The 24,863-nt window shown below is 32.5% G+C and overlaps 1 long non-coding RNA gene across 1 annotated transcript; it reads right to left on the bottom strand.

The window, feature by feature from the left end:
* Positions 1–19,376: 19,376 nt before the first annotated feature.
* On the bottom strand, positions 19,377–23,085 carry LOC136271591 (uncharacterized). Its single transcript, XR_010709531.1, has 2 exons — positions 21,942–23,085; positions 19,377–19,679 (listed from the first exon to the last, which is right to left on the bottom strand). It is a non-coding gene; the product is annotated as an uncharacterized lncRNA (long non-coding RNA).
* Between the last annotated feature and the right edge of the window lie 1,778 nt (positions 23,086–24,863).

Genomic DNA, 24,863 nt, shown 5'->3' on the forward strand with positions numbered 1-24,863 from the left:
AGTACAACATACGGTAATGATCAACTGCATTTAGTGTATGTGACAATTCAGTTGCAATTTGCTTTAATAAGTTAAAATTATTTGGTAAATGTATTCTAAATGTGCCCTGAATATATTAAGTAATGCATTAACATATGCAGGGAAGGTATAAACAAAATCCCCTCAGTTTATTGTTAACAAATAGTCAGATAATACATGTACTATGTTGGTGGGAATGTGATAAATTGAATGTTAAAGGTGAACACCGCTCGTAAATAGGCACCATCACACAGATACCTGGTATATCAACCCTTTGATTTTGTTATACTCGATTGCACACCTGAAACTCGTGACTGACATGTAGTATTCCTTTCGTGGTCTTTGGATTTTATGCATTTATTATTCTATGTGCATATTGTTTGTAAATAATGCATTGCCCAATCTATTTGATGTTAGTATTCATTTGGCTTGAAAAAATTTGTAAAATTTGATAATTTCATCGCAACCGAATAACAAGGCGAGACAAGATGTGTGTCCACACAGGTGAGACCTCTACAGTGAAGTACTTTAAACTGTTCAGAGGTTTGCCCCTTATATAAGGGTTGTAGGGACATAGTGATGAAAGAGAAATATGGCCAACAGTGCCTTACACATATTTAACATGAATGTGCAGGGGATATACATATGCACTTCTGTATTTTAAGCATCGCCTGAGGAGGTGAGAATAAATTAATCGAATCCTTGGCTAACAAAGAGGATTAAGATGGTGCAATATTTTTGCCTAGCTATTGGTCTGAAGTGCAAAATATTTATTTAAAAGAAAATTTATTTTAAACAAGATCAAGGCCTTATGAGTCACTTGAGCATAAATGCAACCATGTTTAGGGTTCATAGAAAAGGAATTTCATAATTGAATTATAATAACTGATTAATAATTATTTTCATGCAATATAATCAGCAAGAGGTAAATATCTTGCTCAAAAAGATTCTCAGAGTGATGATGGATCAAACAAATTAATTATTTTGATAGTTCAAATGTAACCAAGCAGTCAAGACAAGATGTTGGTAGTGAATCTGATGAATTTATTCATATAAAGAAAAACAGCTTTGACATACAAAATACATTACCTTAAAAAATGGGGAAAAAATGTTAACAGCTTCAAACTTAAAAAAGTTTAGTTATGTAATCCTTTTGGGTTTTTTTTGGCTCTTACACAAGATAATGTACTTTTAAATTGAAAACAATCCATTAAGTTTTAATTCAGTAAAGCCTACTTGCTCATCCCTCTGGTGCACTTAGTTTGCCTGCTAGATATGCCAGGTATTACATTTTTTTTTACAGGTCAATGCATATTCCCCATAAGACCAATCGCCACTGACCCTCTCCCCCAATTTCATTTAATATCTTACACCTTCTACTCATTATTAAAGATATTGCAGTGTAAAATAAAATATAAATATTACATCGAGAAGATTAAAATGTCTTTCATGCCGAGTTATATTATTCAAACACAACAACAGGTGGATTGATACTTTTCTGCTTTAGTCTGATTGTGATATAGGCAACTTAATGCATTGGCTGTGCAGATTATCTGATTACAAAAATAAATTGAACACGGTCAACATACCCTACTAGAAATTGGCAAATCTTAATGGTGAATTAGAAACCTTATGAGCTAGATTTTGATTTAATGTAACTCCCTGCAGACTAAATTGTATAATCATTGAGCTTAATTTCAAGTAAGCTGATGGAAAAAAATATATTTAGTTGATATTTCTTAATTCTCTGTAAATTACAAATACCCGGTACATGTACTGATATACATGTATTACATACTGATACTTAATTAAATGTTCTCTTTGGGCCTCATGAGTCAGGTAAGAGAACATATTTATAACCTGATACCTTCTTGGTGCAAAATTGATTAAATAAATTTGAAATATATATTGTTCTTTTATCACAAAATGTTCTTTAAATTACTAGTATACGTATCAATATTATACTAAAAAATTTCAGAAAAAGCACCAAGAGGGTTTCGGCCCTTATAAAAAAAACAACTGAAAGAAAATGTTCTCGACCAATATTAGGAAAGTTTCTAATCATGGCTGCTGGTTTGGAAGCTTATCAAATATTCATAAAATTTAGCATGATTCACTGTATAAAGACTTTTACATAAACATGTATATACATATTGATATAGAAAGAATTTTTTTTTTAGAAATGTTACTAAATTTAGTAGTGAAATGAATTGAAAAAAAAGGAAATGGAAATGATATGTATGTACAGAAGTTGTTTTCACCATGGATTTGTGTTATGTTAAATATACAGAAACATCATAAAGATAATTATGTGCATTAACTTTCCAAAGAATTTCAAAGAACTTGAAACAATAGATAAAGAGGCAATACCATACGTCAATTTTATTTGTGTGTCACACAATATGCAAAAAATAATAATAATAATAATATGGGTAAATTTGTAACTTTTTTAGTCATTATTGCAATTTTAATTACAAACAATATAAAAATATATAATTTTTGCTTATTCTAATTTTTTATGCTGTGAAAGTTATTACAAAAAGCTAAAAATAAGATCATCATAAAAATAATTGGATATATTTATATATTTACATTTGCAAATATGTTTCCTTATATGAATCTATAGAATAGCGAAAACGTTCAATTCTGTATGAACGTTTTTGTGACGTCGCAATGATCATAGCACGCGCTTATCGCTTATCAGTTGGATTATTGTAAACATAAAATCTAGGTAATATTAATAGTTCTGAACGATTTGTCTTTCTCAAATGTAAATATATGTAATAAACAGCAATGTTAAAAAGTTCACCGGGATATGAAGTTGGTTGGTCACATGATCAAATCCTGTGAAGCCTGATGTGCTTCTAAGATTTAATCATGTACCAACCAACTTTATATCCCAGTGAACTTTTTAAATTGCTGTTTATTTCTTAAATATACCGAATGCAATGTACATCAAATAAATATGAAATGATACTGAAACTTTTAGAAAACAAAGGGCCTATCAATGGTTCAGGAAAAAAAGCATGCAAAAAAAAATGAAAGAAATAACCTTAAATCAAGTACATGTACTAGTGATATATCAAGCATTCAATTTGACCAAACAAGACAAAAGAATTTGAATAAAAGGTACTGAATGCATAATTTATTATTCGTATTTAATTGGATAAGAATGATCCATTGCAAATATTTGATTTTAACATGGAGAAAAGAACTGTGAAATCTGACAGTAAATACTAACTTCTAAAAGTCACTCACTTGTCTCATTAATATTTATAATACCTGTACATGCAAAGTACTTGGTTTAAAGTTAATATATTAAAATATAGAACCATAAATTAATTCAAACAAAAAACAACTAGCAAAATGAACAATAACTCTAAAAAACAACAACATTTCTGAAGACTAGACTACCAAGTTTCTATTAAACACAAAGCAAAAACTATTAACAAAAGAATGACTTCAGATAGACACTGTCCTTTCAACCTTGCCAGCCTACTAAGGATTGACTTGCTGTTCTATCTTCCACTTGCTATCATCCACTGCAAGAAACTTATCCTAATCCAAATCCAAACTTATGAACTAAAACCAATCAGAGAATGAAGCAGAACAGGGGCCTAGGACGTCAGATGAACACTGTCCTTTCACCCTTGCCAGCCTACTACAGGACTGACTTGCTGTCCTACTATCATTCTCTGCAAGAAACTTATCCTTATGAATTTACCCACCCTGAAAACAGAAATTGATGTATTGAAAATCAAACTACAAGACTCTTCATTTTATCCCAATTCACACCCCATCTTTGTCTGCAGGATCTAGAAGAAAAAAGGAAATACATGCATATATTTTTCAAATCTATATTACAATAGATGAAATAAAAATACAATTAAATTTCATCTAAAAATTAAATACCATTTCTTTGGTCTTCTCTTGTGAACACAATGACCTGTTTCTTGCCATTGATGGTGGTTACAATCCTCCTACCAAGCATAGAGGGAGGTACTCTCATCCATGTTGGCTGCCCCAAACCAGTTTCAACACTAGATTGAAGTATATATATATAGTAGTTAAAAAGATTATGTTTGAAAAAGCTCTCTGAAGTAGGTAAAGTACAAATGATATTTAAAACATACCTGAATACACTTTGCTGTGGTGCAGGTTGTGTAGGAAGTGTATTGGTTGTCGGTGGAACCAGTCTCAGGGGAGGATACGGAGCCACAGATGGTCCTGGCAACGAACCTGGCACTGTGGAGTCTTGAGATGATCTAAATAGTTGAAAAAAGATTTTAAAAATTATTAATATATACATAAATGAAAATACCACAAATGTCTTTGAACAATTACAAAAAAAAACCTGCTCGACTACCGGTAATACAGTAAAACATGGTTATAATGAACATGCAAAATTGCTAATCCCTGGCACTTCGCTATAAGCGTTTTTTACTGTGTATATCACATCATCTTAAGACTTGAAATTATTATTTTGGCATCATTCACACTGAAATTTTATGTTTAAAATCATTCTTGAAAGAGAAGATTGAAGCCATACCCAGAGACATTAGGAAGAAGGTTCCTCATTTCTTCCTCTGTTGGTTTTCTTAGACGGGGTTTTGGGATCCGACCAGGCTTTTTGACAGTTGGTCTAAATCTAGGCTGCAACAAATTCTTAGCATTAGAAGAAATCTTCTCTGTCTTTTTGAAATCTTTCATAGAATTGTGTATTTGATTGCTACCCTCATTTGCTGCAATAATATGGTCTAATGCACTTAAAATATTGTCTAGTCTGTGTTTTTGAACTGATGGGTTGTTTTTAATCTGTTCAGCTATTGTGTTTAATTTCTGTTCAATGTGCTGTATCTTTAGTTCAGTACAATCACGTGTAGATGTTGAAGAATCAGTGTCCCTGCTACTTGCATATTGTTTTGACGAAAAGTCTGTATTGGCATTAGATGGATGATCTTTATGTGAATTAAGGTTGGCAAATGTATGTATTTTGTGCAAATGTTTATAAACATGACCATTTTTGTAATCCAGACAGGAGCATGAAAAAAGATGTTTACAAAGGTCGATGCAAGGAAATGTTTTACACTTATTGAAGCAATACTTCTCACTGCATATGTCAACTAGTTTCTTTATGTCATACGTTGAATCATATGAAGTAACTGTAAAAAAAAAAAGTCACTGATTTGAAAAATACAGGAATCATCAATTTCTAAACTTCTCTGATGACGATCAAAATTATTAATATTTTCACCAGAGGGCAAATTATAACTTAAACGACGAAGTCTTGTCATGAACAGATTTTTTTCAATTTGTAAGAGGGTATCAACCAAAACATCAATCCGTCTATTGCGTTTTCCTTCAAAATATATAGTTTTAAGTTGATTGTGAAAACTTTCTGCAAACATATTTGTATGAACATTTCCAAATTCCCCACTTCGAAAACATTTTGCCCAAATTTCTTTTCTGCTCAGGTAAAAATTCTGAAAGTAATGTAAAAATTCTTGATTATATTCCTGAAGTTTTCTCAACAATTCCTGGACATAAGAAGAGAATAGATTTTCAGACTGTGCTTGTAAACAAGCACATAAATAAGTATAAATTTCTGCTTGTAATTCCTCATCCTTAAAAAGTTGTCGAATCTTTTTTTTTCCAATTTTCATGAACATGCCAATGACAAAGAAAATGTTTAAGGTCCCCCCCAAAAACTTTCTTCGCAGCATTCCAACCTGAATTGTCGTCATCTGTCATCAGTATATTAACTTTAGTATTAGCAGATTTCATTTTGACTGAGTTCAAAAAGACAGAGATTACATCCTCACTCTCTCTATTGCTAACACAAAATGCCACAGGATAACCATGCCTAAATTCATCTAAAACCAAGAGAGTTATCAATTTAAAAGAATAAACATTTGTCTTGTGGGTTGAATCCATACAAAGTATAAGTGAAGCAAATTTTTTAAACATTTCAAGCTGTTGTTTAGTCATTATTGCAAGCATAAAATCTTCCTTCTGTAGACCTGTCAATGGATCGTCAATGTTCTGCTGTTTGTACACTAATACTGGATTGTAAATTTCATTTCTTAATTCATTAACTTTCAAAAAGGTTGAAGTTGCATCGTCAGAATGTCTCATTACAGATGAGTCAACAATAGTTTTCTTTAAATTGTGAATAGTTTTCCTATCCAACAAATGATAGTATTTTAATTTACTTAAGTCGTCACGTTCGTTGCGTTCACCTACATTTTCTCGTATTCTGTCAAGTATAGTGTTTATTGGTATTTTCAGGGCTAACATTGTACAAATCTCGGACTTGACAGAATCTGGTAAAGGCAAAAATTTGCTTTCTTCAAAGGACAATGAGTGTGTATGCGATTTGATATACTTAACCTGAAAAGATCCATCTGACTTAACTTTAACCGACATCCTCGAAGGACACAATTTTTGAATTTTGCAAGACCCTTTGATATTTTCTTTGCGTTTTCCTAAATAACTTTTACCCTTTTTTAAGTGAATACGTTTGACCTCATCCCTGTGACACACAAGAGTATAGGACTGACTGCCATCTTTGTTTACTTTATTTTTCCGCTGCTTTACATATCTGCTGTGTATTTTAATACTCTCCTGCTCTTTAAACTGTTCAAATAAATCAATACTTTCAAAAGTTAGACTTTCAACATCTATACATGCTCCATGAAAATTTCGAAGGTGATCAACTAATGTATCCACATTATGAAACTTCAATGCACATGTGGATATAGAACACAATATTTTTTGGCCATTTTCTTTCTCATGAGCCAACTTTTGGTGACGCATCATAGTTGCTTTGTTGTAAAAACTTCTATTGCACCTAGGGCATTTTGTCTGAGACCTTGAACTATCACCTTTGTCAAAATACTGTCTGCCATATGAATGTTCAGTATTTTGATTCTGTACTTTGTGGCTTTTAATATCTTCCAGCACATCTAAACTAAAAGGTTTGCAAGTTTTGGCATCAGATCTCCAATTGTAACTGCTTTTACCCGTATTATTGTCTGAAACACTGGCAGTGTTTTGTGATGACCCAGTTGGAGCTGTGTGTTCCTTTAATGCTGGATTTTCTATTACTGATTCATAATGCCCACCCCAAGCCCGTGTCCAAACCAAATGAATAATATTACCTGAGTTGTGAAAATTGTGTTCTAAAGTATTAACCACTGGATTTTGAGAATCCCCTCCTATAGTTACAAGTATGTTCAAATTTAACACTCTTGATAAAGCTAGTATGGATTCCTGCCCAGCAAATGTTCCTAATTGTCTTAAATTATTTAGATACCTGGTAGTTTCTGTGTCAGTCATGGGTAATTCATTTTCTCCATACAAATAAAACCTAAAGTCATCTAAGTTTTCCTGGATATGATTCACAGCCAATTCTCTCAATGCATAATGATGGTCTTCAGTGCCATATAAACCAAAACTAACAGAACGAAACAAACAGTTACCATCTCCCTGAATATGGGCCCTATACAAACCGTACTGATGCAAATATTCATCCTGTTGAATTACTTGCATTTGGTGTTCATCAACATTTTGAAGTTCTATTGTCTGAGTTTTACTTATTTCATGCAAAATGTTTTCTGTTGACTGAAGTTCCTAAGAAAATAGAAAGTAATCGAAATAAATATGATGCATCAAAAAGACCATTTGTAAACAACAAAAGAAATTTGAAACATTTGATTCACTTTTGTTCAAATAAGAAAAGTTTTTTGTTGAAGATAAAATAGTGGAATTTTCTATGTAATTTTCATACCATGAATTAACAAGACATTAAAAGTTAATTTAAATCATATAAATGAGAGAAAAAAAAATATAATGCATAATAATTATAATAAATATATACTTTGTTTTTGTACTTCAAACAAAAATAGATTAGTTTGTTAATTTAAGGCAGTGACAAATATGCTGTAATCCATTAGTCATACAAAAAGCCATTCAACTCTGGCAGTGATGGGAATTGAACCCATGTCTTAGACTGTCCATACACTACCTGTCCTGATGTTAGTTTGGTGCAGCAAAATGTTATATTATGTTAGAAAGTTGCAAAAAATTTGGTAAGCAAAGTGTAAGCAAGACAAGGCAAGAAAAGGAAGTGATATAAAGTAGGCTAGTGCTTTGAACTTTATTAATGTATATAGGGATTAATCTAGGGCATATTTTCAGCCTTTATTCAGTACCCCCCTCCCCCCCCCCCCAAAAAAAATGAGAAGATTTCCCCTAAATCTCCTCTTTTCCCCATTTGATAAGTAAATATTCTCCCTTTACTATATAAAAAGCTCATATATTATTGTTTTTCTTTTTATTGTGCTTATAGCTACTCTAAATGGGGTTAAATATGTAAGTTATGTGAGCATTTGAATTGTGTGAGCATTTTATGTTCTGTTAAAGGTCATAAAATATTAAAATTCAATTACAGCCAGGTGGCTTTGGCCCTCTGGTCCCCTGAACAGGACTCTGACCCCAGACTGATTTTCCCAAAATCTCCAGAGAGGGTAGTTTTCCCCAAAACCTAGATTAATCACTGGTATGACTGATTTTACACCATCAATCTATAAGTATTTTTTAAGATAAACAAAGCACTGTGAGTTCCAAGTAAAATGTGCATAAAAGTGATAAAAGCTAGGGTGCAAGGTAAATACATCTAAATATTGTTATTTCTATATATCAAGTGGTAATGTACAAAAAGAAAGCAGAAGACAATTAAGCAAGATAGAGTTATATATAATTATGGGGATCAAACCCAAATCTTCTTCTTCATAATCCTGCAATAATTTCAAACATCTTCATAAAAGTTACTATTCCAATCTTATCAAATCTTATCAACAACATATTTGTTGTTCAATCACAAAAACATAACAAGAGTTACATGGGCCAAATTACTCACCTAAGCAATTATAAAATCAGTTTTATGGAGTCATATAAAAATATATGAACAATGTAGTAAAATAATCATGTATACAAAAGATTTCTTTATGTTAAATACTGAGTCCCTTTTGTAACAGGGTGATTTCATAGCCATATCACAAATATTGGACATTGCAGTTCTCAATAAGATCTTAAACATATCGAGAGACAAATAAGCCTTGACGGTCACCTGAGTACCATAGCCCATACACAAACTTGTCGAGGGGTCTCATATATGCATTTAATTAATTCTCAATCTGGAGTAGAAAAATTATAATATCGTAATGTTGACCACCTCCCTGCCTAAAATCTTTCAAAATGGACTATGAAATCTATCATTTTAGCAAAAAACTTCAAGATCATAATAGAGTGCATGACCTGATATTGAAAAGGTGCAAGACTCTGATAGAAAATAATTTTCTCATATTTGTTAACTTTCAAGATAGGTTTTATGTGTTTAGGTTTTCACAGATAAACTAAAACAAGGTGGCTAGGCCTATAAAAAAAAGGTGTGTGTTTAGGGTAACACTGATGAAAAAATTGGGTTAGGTAGGTAGGGATTTTTTTATTTTATCATATTTTTTTCTGCATGAATCTTAAGAATGTTTGTTTGTGTCATATTTAAAAACAGATTTTTTAATAGAAATAATATAAAATTCACAATCTGATAAAAACAGACATCTAAAAATGGTAGGATAGGGGCATTTTTTTTAGGTTAGGTCGGGTTACCCTAAACACACAACTTTTTTTTTTAGGCCCTAGTAGACATGTTTTATTTTTAAAAAAAACAACCTCCCATCCCCCATCCCCAGGGGCAGACAGAAACTTTCCTTGTGGGCATTTACAAAAAGAAACAGCTTTAAAAGGTATAATATGTTACTCACTTTAGCTTTTGAACACTCAACCTTCACTAACACTCATACCATCTTACATTTATACCAAAATCAGTTTACATGTACTGCTTATCAGTGATTTTGGTTATCCAATTATTACTTTACTACTAACAATTCTATTTGTTTATTTAGAAAGTTCAAAAATGGTTTTTGTTTCAAATAATAAAAGTACCTGCATAACTCCTATGATCATACAACTTCTTAATTACATTTATACATCAGAACCACCCTCCACTGGATTAGACAAGTTTTACTGTAAATGCTGCTATGGGTTAAATACATTTAATGCATGCCCAGTGTGAATTATTATTTGTTTAAAATTGAAATGTAATTATTTACAATTATGAAATAAAAAAAGTTTACTTTGACAACAACATTGCACAAATTTTGATCAAATAAGCCCAGGTGAGCTAAGTTACATCACTCCAAATTTGCCAGCATTTAAGTACCAAAAATATCCATTATTTTTTAAAATTCACAAACATGTAACATAACTTGGGACAGTTTATCCTCTTTTATGAACTGCTCCACAGTTTTGAAAGCATAAATTGACCCTTGTTATGTTATCAAGTATAACAAAGGTAGACATTAGATTCTTACCTTTAATGCAATTATGTACTTGGGTGAATATATGCATCAAGTACTGTAGACTTATAGACTAAAAAGTAATACATGTATTTTTTAAAAATATTTTTTTCGACACTTACTCCCTTAATTACGACTACTTACTTGTAACTGGGCATCTGTCAATAAAGGTCGCAAAAGGTTTTCCTGTAACAAATAATTAAATATTTAAGGTGTGATAAAATGACCACTGCATTTACCTCAGGCTCAGTGTTAATTTTCCTTCTAATTATTAGCTTATATTCATTTAAGGAATGAAAGGCTAAATGAGTTTTCTTTTGACACCACAAACATTGAACACTGTCACAAAATTCACACTTGTTGATGTTACAGTTGCTGTTCCATTAATTGGATGTAACTGTCAAGATGTAACAGGACTTTTGAAGTATAAATCACATTTACAGACATGGCAAGACATTTAAAAATATTAATTCATATTAATGTATAGTAATACATGTATTAGTATACCCAGTGTCTGGATTTTACCTGAGACAGGAATGGCAGATGCAGATCTTCACCAATGCAGTGGACAGGAGTCAAGAGAGCAATCTGTTAATTATTAACCAGCAAGAGTAACAATACAGGACTTTTTTTTTCACTTACAAATTGACTTCAATTTAAAAAATAGCAGGAGATAACAGGTATTGAATCAGATACAATATACAAATAACATGGATTGAGACTATATATACTAATATTTTGAAACAGGAATAAAGAAATAAAACCATAAACCATCCTTCAAGCCCCTGAGATGGCTCAATTCTCCATCCTCTATTTAATTTGCTGTTTTGGTTTGGTGGTTTTTTTTATCACACTTATGCTATGTAGGAACATTATTTTCAACCAGACACATATAAATTTTAGTAAGGTTCTGCGCTAATTCTGGCAATAGCCATTAAACCTAATAAATTTCACCTCACAAGTTTTTGTTTCATCTAAATAATGTGTGCTGTTCTAATAAGATACATGCGTGACATATAAATAATAAATAAATAAATAGACTCTTGTTGCAAAAGCAACAAAAAGGTCTTCCGTTTTGATATACATGTATCAATTTAACTGTAAGACATTGCTTCTCTAACAGAGAAAAAAGTGGATATGATAATTATTGTGAATGATATATACGGACGTTACTTACATGTAAAACAACGAGAATGAAAAAGAAATCAATTTCGGAAGTACTCTCTGTGACGACCGGAAGTAACGCCGAACTAAACAAAAATGTTAACCATTTGTACAATCATAAGTTAATCTTTCCTCAAAGTTTGGTTGTTCACGTCTCTGCCAAATCTAAGATTTCTTTGAAACAATATTTTTTGTCTCGGGACCGGAAACGGACAATCGGAAGTGATTAATAAAAACAAAAGCTGGTATTTTTCATACATTTACTCAGCGTACATCACTGTTTGTCAGGCTAGATGAAACACCCAGGAAAGTCAGTTAAACTTGTTAAAACATGATTTGTTTGAACCCTTCCGGTAAGAACCGGAAGTGACAGTTAACAAATTATGAGCGGTTAAACACATGTTCTATCAAATGTCTATCAGCCATGTAAGTTTTGTGTCATGGTCACTTACAGTTTCTGAGATCTCGCTGTTATAATATTTGTTTTAAAAAGAGTATCTGAGATATTTTAAATATCTCACCGGAAGTAATTTTTTTGTTTATATATCATCGGATAGATGACATATGAAAGCGCTTATACTTTTATTTCAATTTTGTGTTAAAGAAATAAAATGCGTAAGAACATAATTTTTGAAGTGCTTCTGGTGACGACCGGAAGGTACGACGAACAAAACAAAATAGTTTAAACACATCTACAACTATAGGTCTATCATCCCTCAAAGTTTGGAGGTTCAAGTCATTATCGTTTCTGAGATCTCATTGTCCATAGCTATTTATCGCGGGAGAGGAAACGGACGACAGGAAGTGAATTTTGAGAAAAAGAAAAAAACATCTGGAGATATTATCATTCCTTATCAGTCTTGAAAATTTCAAGAAAATCCATCCAGCCATCTCTGAGAAATCTGGTTAAACTTTTAAAAAACTTGATTTGTTTGAACTCTTCCTGTGTGGACCAGAAGTGACGGTCAACAAAATAATAACGGTTAAACACATCTTCTATCAAATGTCTATCATCCCTGTAAGTTTCGTGTCTTGATCACTTACAGTTTCTGAGATCTCGCGGTTCAAACATTTGATTTAAAAAGGGTACATGAGATATTTGAGATATCTCACCGGAAGTAGAATTTTTATGTTTAGTTAACATCGGAAAGATGCAATTTGTAAGCATTTATACTTATATATCAATTCTCCGAGAAATATATTAAATGCGTAAAAGCATAATTTTTGAAGAGCTTCCTGTGACACCCGGAAGTTACGCCGGATTAAAAAAAAATAGTGTTAACACGTGTCCATACACAGGTCTATAATCCTACAAAGTTTGGTTGTTCAAGTCGTTACCGTGTTTTAGATCTCGTCAAAATAAGAATTTTTGTCTCGGGACAGGAAACGGACAAACGGAAGTGCTCATTGAAAATTAAATTTATAATTTCTTGTTTACTTGCCTATCTTACATTAATATTTATCGAAATAACTAAAACTATCAAAGGAGAAAAGATAAACTGACAAACAGCTGGATTTGTTTAAACTCTTCCGGTGTGGACCGGAAGTGACGGAAGACAAAATGAAACTGGTTAAACACATCTTCAATCAAATGTCTATCATACGTGAATGTTTCGTGCCTTGATCACTTATAGTTTCTGAGATATCGCGGGTACACAATGTGTTTTATAAAAGCTACCTGAGATAATTGAGATATCTCACCGGAAGTAGAATATTTTTGTTGATATTACATCGCAGAGATATCCTATGTATAGATTTATACTTATATAGTTATTCTATGGACAAAAAAATTAATGCCTAAAAATAATTATTTTTGAAGTGCTTCCGGTGACGACCGGAAGTTACGACGAACAAAACAAAAGTGTTTAAACACATCTACAGCTATAGGTCTATCACCCCACAAAGTTTGGATGTTCAAGTCTTTACTGTATTTGAGATCTCGAGGTGACAAGCTTTTTGTCACGGGACAGGAAACGGACGAACGGAAGTGAATTTAGAAAATCTTTAACTAAAAACCGCTAGATGTTTATATTTTCAGTCATTCCTTAAAATTTTATAAAAATTCATCAAGACATCTCTGAGAAATTCACAAGACAAAAAGGGGAAAAAAATAATAATAATAACTAGAGCAAAGCTCGTTGCAAAGCAACGAGTGGGTCTTCCGTTAATGTCGGAAGTAAAGCTGGAAGTTCCTGTAGGAAGCAGAGCTCTTGAACCAATAACAAGAGTAACTAAAATAAAAGGATGAAAAAATCGAATCATTCCTGGTACGACTTAACAAAATCCGAATGATTTTAAGTACGACTTAACAAAAACCTTCCTGATTTCAAGAACGACTTAACAAAAAAAATCCGAATGTGTTCAAGTACGACTTAACAGTTATTTTTGGTACGAGTTAACTTTACTTTGAACATTACGCTAATTTTTAAACCAAGGACGCGGAAACAAAATTTCCGGAAAAATCAATTTTTAAACCCCGATATCTCTTTAATGCATTGTCCGATTTTAAAACGGATTTCAGTGTTAGATCCAGCTTAATAAGCTTCATAAAACATATATTCATTTTTGATTTGATCAGAAAATTCATTTTTTCGAAAAATTTGTTTCACTTCCGGTTTCGACCGGAAGTGACGGATTTTTATTTCGAGCCTTATTGCACATGTAAATTGCCAAATTCAAAACCACAGAAAATTTCAAGACTCTATCTTAAAGCGTTTTTGAGAAATGTCGCGGACAAAATGACTTTTTTTAAAGTTTAAAAATGACGTAACGTCAAAACGGAAGTGACGTCGTTATGGAAACTTTAACATCTTTGAGGCATTATAATTGCACAAAATCCCTGAAATTTTCCTTTAAATAAGTTGAAAACTTTTTGAGTTATGAAGCCGAAAAGGAGTCAGAAAAAAAAGAAAAAGAAAAAAAATAATAATAACTAGAGCAAAGCTCGTTGCAAAGCAACAAGTGGGTCTTCCGTTAATGTCGAAAGTAAAGCAATATGTTCCTGTAAGAAGCAAATTTCTTAAACCATTAACAAGATCAACTAAAACGAAAAGAACAAAAATCGAATAATTCTTGGTACGACTTAACAAAATCCGAATGATTTTGAGTACGAATTAACAAAAACCTTTTCAATTTCAAGAACGACTTAACAAAAAAAATCCGAATGTGTTCAAGTATGACTTAACAATTATTTTGTGTACGAGTTAATTTTACTTTGAACAATACGCTATTTTTTAAACCAAGGTCGCGGAATCAAAATTTCCGGAAAAATCAATTTTTAAACCCCGATATCTCTGTAATGAATCGTCCGATTTTAAAACGGCTTTCAGTGTTAGATTCAGCTTGATAAGGTCTACAAAACACATATTTGTTTTTGATTTGATCAGAAAATTCATTTTTTCGGAAAATTTGTTTCACTTCCGGTTTCGACCCGAAGTGACAGATTTTCATTTCCAGCCTTATTACAGAGGTAAATCGACCAAATCATAACCATTGAAAATTTCAAGCTTCTATCTTAAAGAAGAGAAACGCCGCGGACAAAATGACTTTTTGAAAATTTTAAAAATGACGTCACGTCAAAACGGAAGTGACGTTGTCAAGAAAACTTTAACATCTGTGAGGGATAATAATTTCACATTACGTCTGAAAGTTTCATTAAAATCGGTTGGAAACTTTTTGAGTTATAAAGCCGAGAAGGAGTCAGAAAAAAAAAGAAAAAGTATAATAATAATAAAAAGAAACCGAAGAATAACAAGAGGGTCTTCCGTTGAAAACGGAAGACCCTAAAAAGAAACCGAAGAATAACAAGAGGGTCTTCCGTTGGAAACGGAAGACCCTAATAATAACTAGAGCAAAGCTCGTTGCAAAGCAACGAGTGGGTCTTCCGTTAATGTCGGAAGTAAAGCTGGAAGTTCCTGTAAGAAGCACAGCTCTTAAACTAATAACAAGAGAAACTAAAATAAAAAGATGAAAAAATCGAATATTCTTGGTACGACTTAACAAAATACGAATGATTTTAAGTACGACTTAACAAAAACCTTTGCGATTTTAAGAACGACTTAACAAAAAAAAATTCGAATGTGTTCAAGTACGACTTAATAATTATTTTTGGTACGAGTTAATTTTACATTGAACATTACGCTATTTTTTAAACCAAGGACGCGGAATTAAAATTTCCGGAAAAATCAATTTTTAAACCCCGATATCTCAGTAATGCATCAACCGATTTCCAAACGGATTTCAGTTTCGTATTTAGCGTAACCAACTCTACAAATCTCGTGAACATTTGAAATTAAAACGGAAAACTCGAAAATTCGAAAATTTTAAAACACTTCCGGTTTGGACCGGAAGTGACGGACACTAAATTCCAGCCTTATGTCCAAATAAAAACGATCAATGCTTCAACACAGAAAATTCCAAGTCTCTATCTTGAAGCATTTTTGAAAAACGCCCTGGACAAAATCACTTTTTTAAAATTTAAAAATTGACGTAACGTAAAAACGGAAGTGACGTTGTAGTTAAAAATTTAACACCTTTAAGGGACAGTGATACTCCATAATCCCTGAAAATTTCATGTGAATCCGTTGAAAACTTTTTGAGATATTAAGCTTTAAAAAAGTCAGAAAAATAAAGAAAAAGAATAATAATAATAACTAGAGCAAAGCTCGTTGCAAAGCAACGAGTGGGTTTTCCGCTAATGTCGAAAGCAACATCTTTTTTCTTAACCCAGAATGCAAAATTAAAATTTACGTAAAAAATCAATTTTGTTTAAAACATAATTCTGAGCAACTTTTTCTCTTCACTGCTTTTCAAAGGGTTGACCTTTCGTACTGTGTGCTCGTTGCGTCATTAATTGTCAGAAACTTATCGATGTAAAGTTTACTTTACTGTACCTCTGTGAATATTTTCTATGAAAAAATTACTATGAACCAGACAACATTGAAATGGTGAACATTTCAAAGGGCCCCGCTTATGTAATTTCAGAGAATTCTGCTTTGACCTTGAGCTATAACTTGAAATTTTTCCAGCTGGCATAGAACTTTTAATTCAATTTCATTCCTCCTAACATACATGCATTTTTGTTCAATCTGACCAAGATTAAGCATATTTGGAAAATAATCTACTGTCTAAAACTAATTTTAAAAAGATCTGCTATGACCTGGCTTCACATTGACAGACTTGGTTCAAGGTCACTGCACGCCATTAACCAATAAACTCTGCAAAGGTAAAATATTAGCCAAATTGGGGCTAAAAGGAGAGTATATCTATGCTCTTAAAATATGGATTTTTGTGTGATCTGATATGACCTTGACTCTTCATCTACAAATATCATTCGAGGTCATTGCATATATTTTGATCAAAGGCATCATGTGGGTGAAGTATGAGGCTGAATGGAGCAAAGGGAGAGAAGATATACTCCGGACAAGGATTTGTAAAAATATAATTCTGCTATGACCTTCACAGTTTCTTTTCACTGAAAATAGGTTCAAGGTCACTACACACCCTTTCACCCTTTACTCAAACGCTCTGCTTATGTGAAGTCTGAGCCAAATAAGGGTTAGTAGAAATTATATATGCTCTCAAAAAAGGATTTTTGCATGATCCGATATGATCTTCACCCTTTACCTAGAAATTTCATGCAAGGTCACTGCACATCGTTTAACCATAGAGACACTCTGTGAGTATTAGCCAGATTGGACCAAAGGGAAAAAAGATATGCCCCAGACAAGGATTTTATATATATAATTCTGCTATGACCTTAACCTTATACCTAAAAACATGGTTCAAGGTCACTGCACATCCTTCAACCAAAGGAACCCTGTGGATGAGGTATGAGCCAGATTGGGCCAAGGGGAGAGAAGCTATGCTCCTGTCAAGCCATCTCGGATGGACAGACGGACAAATTGATCACTAGAAGGCGCCCGCATAAACATGCCTTTTTATCTAATTTAAAATAGTATCCATGCTATCTGCCCATGGTGAATAGTCATCAATATTTACAATATTTAACCAAAAAATAGCTTTTAAAAATATTTGAAAAGGTAAAAATTGTAAAAAAAACCCAGCGGGATTCGAACTCATGACTTACAGGTTCCTAGTAACCCTCTAACCCACTGTGCTAAGGAGTTATGTGACCATTTTTGAAAAGAAACTACATGTACTTATATAATTACACTTTATTTTATTGTTTATTTCGATAAACAATACGTCACAACATGGAAGTGTCCCATATCACCTTAAACTCGGAACACCTCTGACCTAATAAGATCGCATCATTAAATACAAAGTTTGATTTAACTCTAATTTGTTTATCATCAAGAAATTGTGCATCGCTGACAAATAAAGTTTTCTTCTGTATAATGAAATACCAATTAACTGACTATTCAGACAATAGCAAGTTTATTGTCCCATTCCACAGCAAAAATTTCCCTTGGCTTTGCCTCATTAAATAGTTGCTGTCTTTGGGGACAATAAACTTGCTATTGTCCTCATACCCAGTAAATACTAAATAGGCATATAATATCCCATCCACCTACATTTCATGTTATATAACCTCCCGTTTGTAACCTTCAATTTCACTGTAAAGTCAACATATCTGTCATAGCCGCAAGTTTCACAATTTATTTCTGCTTCTCATGTACTTAAAATCAGGGGCCTTAATATTGCTTACCAATTCCAACAAGAGACATCCCTCTAACTATTGATAATCATTAAAATTCATTTCATGAATCTACGCAACAATGATAAACCTTCAAGTACAGTCACTCTCAATTTTACAAAAATATTGACGGTACTTTATCCGAAACTGTTCCTTGTACCTTTAACTTAGTACACTAACATTTTTATGAAAAGACTAAGAAAGCTAATGCAATTCTGAGAAAAAGAATACCACATATTGCCAATTCCATTGAGGTTTAATAAAAATATGGCCATTTAAGTGAACCCACCATTTCCAATTTCCTTTAGTAAACACAGATTTACAGGGTTCTCCATAGTAAAACATCTTTACCTGACCTTTTAGAGGTCAACTTTTGTTCAACCACCTTTAAAAAGAAACCTTATTCAATACAACATACCCTACATGATATAATCATGATAAAAGCTTCACATCACTTAGAAATACCCTTACATGTATACCCCCCACCCCCCAATCTTTTGATTTTCATAAAAAGTCATGGTTTGAAATGTTTTACCTAATTTTATGAAACGTGTGGCAATTTCCTTTAGTAATTTCTCACACATATGAAAACAATCATCAATGATTCTAAAATTTGATCTTTATTTGTTTATTGTATGATTTGTACCATTTTAATTAACAAATAGACAGCTGTCCTGCTTGTGATTTCTTGTTTTCATGAAAAAAGTAAGCTAACAATCATATTTAGTGAATATCTAATCTATTCTGATTTCTAGTCTCCTTCTAACCATGCTAAAACAGTAAGTTACAACCTACAAGTTAGACATCTGCCTTAAATTAAAATTAAATTCAAACACACCCAGGTAGCTGGAGACAGATCGAGTTGATTTCAATGAAAATTTTCAAATTTGACATGTTTTTCTACTTTTTTTTATGCATATATACCTTAGAAAGGTAGAAATAGGTTGTTTCTTGTTCATTTCAAAAGTAATTATCATAGCAGATGTTATTTCAAAGTCAAATGTACATTTACATATCCTACATGTAATCTTAATGCAGACAATTAAATAGAGGGGGGGGGGGGATTTTTCAATTATGTAAACACATCTAAATATCTTTATGAAATCAAAAATAAAGGAAACATAATTGCATACTTTTATTGAAAAACAAATTTTCACAGCAATTATGAATTTCTTTATAAACAGCCTTAATTTTGTTTTCATAATTTCTTATCAAACACAAACCACAACATGGCATGATGCTTTCTTCAAGTTCCATTATTGTTTATGCATTATCGGATTTAATTTGAATTACCGGTAAATAGTCTGTAGAACACAAGGAATATGCATGTGGATAGAGGTGACAGGTTAATCTCAGGAGCTGACCCACAAGAATCAACAGGTACCGGTAAAAGCCATGTGGTAACAAGAGTCTGTTTTGAGCTGAAATAAAAAAAAAAAATAATTAGCTGTGTTTACATACATGTACTAGTAATAGCTGTGTTTACATTAACATATGCATAGTATTTCTGGAAAAAATACACTGACCATGCAGTGTAATAGGTATGACATATCCCAATACATGACATAACATTTAGGCAGTACAAGATCAAAAATTTGCATATCAAGTCATAATATAATATTAAAAAATTTTCATAGGTATAAACACTTATCAAATTGAGAGAGAGAGAGTTTGAGAGAGAGAGAGAGTTTATTACCGTACTTGTAGTGCAACAGTCAATATTTCAATTCGTAAATTACAAACGAATATTACCCACCGAACAGCGTCAAAGTACATGTACTGGTATTAGCTTCTGGTATACCATTTTTTATCAATTCTACTGTGTTTTTTTTTTTTGCAAATAAATTTAGCAAGGGTTTTTGCTTATTTTCTTATAAATTACATGTTTTAAAAACAATACTATGTGTAATAAGCATAAAACATGTATGAGTAAACTTAATGAAGAATTTTTAATAAATTATTTTTCACAGAATGTGGTACATTACATGTATGTCAATCTTTATAAAACTAGCGTATATTTCGTGCGCCATAAATTGCAAGTTTTTTGTAAATATCATTTACTTGCATGATAGGTATATATGGTCTAACCAAAATTTTCTTCACAAAGCTACAGCTGTATGTACCACATATATGTTTTGTCACAAGTATACATTTAAAAAAAAACAACCCCAAATTCCAACAGTTGAAATAAACTCAACTCATTCTCTGATAAGTTCATTGTGTTTTGTGCGTGCATATCTTATTTGTCTGCTGCAACAGCAGCCAATCAGCGGTAAGCTGAATCCACAAAAAGAAAGTTTGTGTTTTAGGAGCGGGTAAATTGTTTATGCGACACTGTCAAGAAAACCACACCAAATAATAACAGGAAACATAAATATTCACTTATATGTATTGTGTTGTAAAGTAAAGGTTTTTAACACTTATTGCATCTTGCAAAACATGTGATGACCCTTAATCATCTGTCATATATCTGATATACATGTATATGTAAAAGATGGGAGAAATAACGACGGAACAAACTGGGATTCGAACCTGGCCCTCTGAATCTCTAGTCAAGTGCTCTACCAACTGAGCTACATGTATCTGGCACCGGTATTCAAACCAGTCTGACCGTCACATTCCTTCCCCCTTAAATGATCTTCACTCTCGAAGATCACCCCTGGCAGGAGTTAACCTGTTAGTTCCAGGGGTTGGTCACAACACCAATATTGTAACAGGATGGGAGAAATAATGAAGGACCAAACCGGGATTTGAACCTGGGCCCCCTGAATCTCTAGTCAGGTGCTCTACCAACTGAGCTATCTGGCACTGGTATTCAAACCGGTCTGATCATCACATATATAAAGAATTATTTTAAACAATGTTGTTCAATAAAAAATAACACGCGCAACCTTCAGTTTTTGTCTGTAATTAATCAATATTGGCGTGCGATCAGTTCTCGCCGAGTACCATTTCTCACCAGTGCATTGTTACGTCATTTTATCAACACATAAAATTATATACGAAAATATGATGTTACAGTGCACCAGCGAGAAATGGTCCTCGACGAGAACTGCTCGCAGGCCAGTACTGCCAGTAGTCAGATTAAAAAAAGAGAATAAAAAATTACATTTAAAACATTAACAAGGACAATTTAAGTACACATCATAACTGCTAAACAAGAAAAATTATGTGAACTGGTAGAATAGTACGCATAGTTCTAACTTGTAACCTACATGTACAAGTACATGTACCGGGTACCCGTTGGTCTGCTAAACCTTTCTAATGATACAATGATTGGCATCATAAAGATATTAAAGTCATGTTTTAACTCTGAAGTCTGAAGTATACAATTTTATTTACTTGAAGTTATGTCTACAGGATATTCATGACTACATTTGGAGTCTTCTGCACAAGAATATATGATATGTTTCTAATTAGACCCTGCTTTGAATTTTGAGTTGAAAATTCACAATCTGTTATTTTTTTAAATAGATAAATTCAGTTACCCTTTCCAGTCCCCCATGAACCTCGAGCGAGTCTAAACATCCATGAAACATGTAAAAATTACACGTTAGCCTTGTAAACAAACACCCACACCATAACAAAAACAAACAGTGTGCACGTACTTACATGTACATCTATACTATATACTAAATTTTAACTTTAACTTTTTTAAACTTTAAAAGGAGTAAAAGCCTCACCTTCTTCAGTAACATCCACATAAATCACACACTTTAATGTCCATCTTTTCCCCTTTATTACTCGTAGCTTATCAACGGCTGATCGTCGACAGAAGTGTGGCTGTCAGAATTTCCTCGTAAACGATTCACACGAGAAAAATATCCTCCTTAAACAAATATGTAGTATTGTTCCCTGTGCATGTTCATATGTTTCACAGTAAATTGAAAATGCATTTGTACGTCGAAAGAATACACAACTTCTCTTCTGCATTACGGCTCTCTCTTTTCTACAATGCCGTTCGTTACTGTTTACATTCGGCGCGCGCGCGGGGGTTACAAACAGGGGCGCCCCGACAAATAGTTGCACATAGAACGTTAAAATAATGTGTGTTCATTGAATTCATAAATGATATAGATGAAAAAAATGAAATTGAATCACAACTATTTATCTAAGACGCAACACAACGTAATGCAGTATATGCCTGGGCCTTAAAGTGGCATTTGTTCGCTTGTGTGTCTATGTAGACAAATTAACTCGTTCATGTAACGTTACGATTCACACATATTTGTTTTATGAAATTTGAAAAAAAATAGGGCACAGAACTTTTTAAATTTGATACCAAATGACATTATTTAATATATTAACAATAACTGAATTAATTTTTTTTCATAAAATGATAACGATTTTTGCTATCAGAAAAATACGTGTATGAGCTGCTGACCCCTAATTATAGGGGCCAGCCCTTTTTTCTTAATTTTAAATGAAAGCTCTCGTTATTCTAAACAACTTTTGTTCTATATGTATTAACAAAATATTTTTAGTTTAAAGGTTATAATACAAAAAGCAACAAAATTTCAGCCCCGAAAAAATCTTAAACTTTGGCGACAAATAGCTCAAAAACTAACAAAGAAATTACCAAAATTTTCATGCCAGCAAAACTATAAAATGTTACCGACAATTTCGCCAAATTTCATGCATCTTTCATCTGTAGTTCCCGAGATCAACTCTGGACAAAAGACCCCCCAATTTTCAATTAAAGGGCAATAACTCATAACCGGAAGTGAATTTTAAAAATTTGAAAAAAACGTCTAGAGATATTAATATCATCTACATACCCTTAAAGTTTCATAGCAATCAGACAAAAAATGTTCGAGAAATCTCGTGCACAAAATTTGCGGGAAAAAAAAAAAATAATAATAAGAAACAGTAGAATAACAGAAGGGTTTTCCGTTGAAAAACGGAAAACCCTAATAATAAAAAGAAACAATAGAATAACAAGAGGGTCTTCCGTTGGAAACGGAAGACCCTAATAAAAAGAAACATTACAATCACTATAAGGTCTTCCGTTGGAAACGGAAGACCTTAATAATTATATAGCTCATGCAAAAGCTATAGATATACTCGTTTGTAAAATCAACAAAAGAATATATTCCAATATAGTAAATCACTGAAATAGATTTGAATTTATGTATTCTAAAATATAATTTTAATCAATCACAAAGTAATCAAACATCTTAAGTTTTTTCTTCAATATTTTTTTTCGTACATTCCCATGTACCGGAGATATGGCAAAATAAATATTCCTTAGCTATAATGAAAAAATAAATCAATAGTTTCAAAGAAACAGATAAATATTTTTCTGTTTTAATAACTAATTACAATTAAATGACACTTGATTAAAATGGAACCTACCAAGAAGATAAAACCTTCAAGATTCATTTCAGTTCGTCTACCCGCCATGTTGAAACGAAGTGAAAGAAGAGAAAGCGGAAGTCTGAGTGCGCATGCGCAACTGTGTAGCAGGGAGCTGCCGAAAGTTGAATCTATTGTAGTTCCATATATATAGAGACAATTTCTTTTCTTTCTTCCTTTTTTGGCACCTTATTTATGCCTATAGTATTGATTTTGAACTCAGTCGCTAGGAGAATTATTACTTTAGGGGAATTGTCACACTTATTTCAATGGACCTATTTTTTTAGATGCGCATGATGCAACTTCCTGGATGGTGCTGAGCCTGTTTGTGAACATGTGGAACCCACGTGAACTTGTGGGTAGGTTGGTTTACTCTCAATTATCTCTCTTAGAAACCGCATAAGGCGTTATTTTTCTGATCTAAAATTTTTCTTGAAGCATTTAACTAAAATTTTTCTTTCCTGAATTATATGCTGAGAGTATACAGTGCTGCTATCCTGAAAGTTGACAAGGATAGGATAGGATAGGATGCAGGATGCACGATACAGGATAGAAATATAGAAGTTAAGTTCTATCCTATCCTATCCTATCCTATCCTGCATCCTGTAGCCAATCAGATTCGAGTATAAATTTCAGAGTTATTTTGCGAAACGAAAATTGGCTTAACAATGTATTTTCAATGTCAATTTAATACGTTTAACAAGTTAAATCATTTAAGAATAATTATTATATCAAGAACGCGGTGAATAACATTGATGCGCGCTAAAATGTAGGCGCTACATCTTTGTCAATTCGTACGCAAGTACGGAGTTACTGCGAGAATTCGATGCAACATTTGACAATGTCAGAAATAGATTTCTGTATTTCCTTCATTTAAAGTCTGCAAAGTATTAAAGCTTGAGTTCATAAACATCCAATTCGGCATTTTAAAAGATAAACATGTTTACAAGAAACAGACATTGCTTCACGTTTCATATAATTTCTTCGATGCCCAAAAACAGGGACGCATATTTCTGTCCGATATTAACCTGAACATATCGAATTAATAAATGTTAGCTAGCTATAAATGCTTAAGAATTTATACTTTAAAAATAACTCCGAGTGGTTTAACTATAAACGATATAAACTTCCTAAAGGAATTATTTATTTCCAGATCGTGTTTACATTTATCGCCGAACGAATCGCTCGAATAATGATAATTACGCTCAGTTATATGTGATAACAAAATAATTTGATAAAAAATATGTGAC

This window comes from Magallana gigas, chromosome 9 (genome assembly GCF_963853765.1).
Source record: "Magallana gigas chromosome 9, xbMagGiga1.1, whole genome shotgun sequence".
Lineage (NCBI taxonomy): Eukaryota > Metazoa > Mollusca > Bivalvia > Ostreida > Ostreidae > Magallana > Magallana gigas.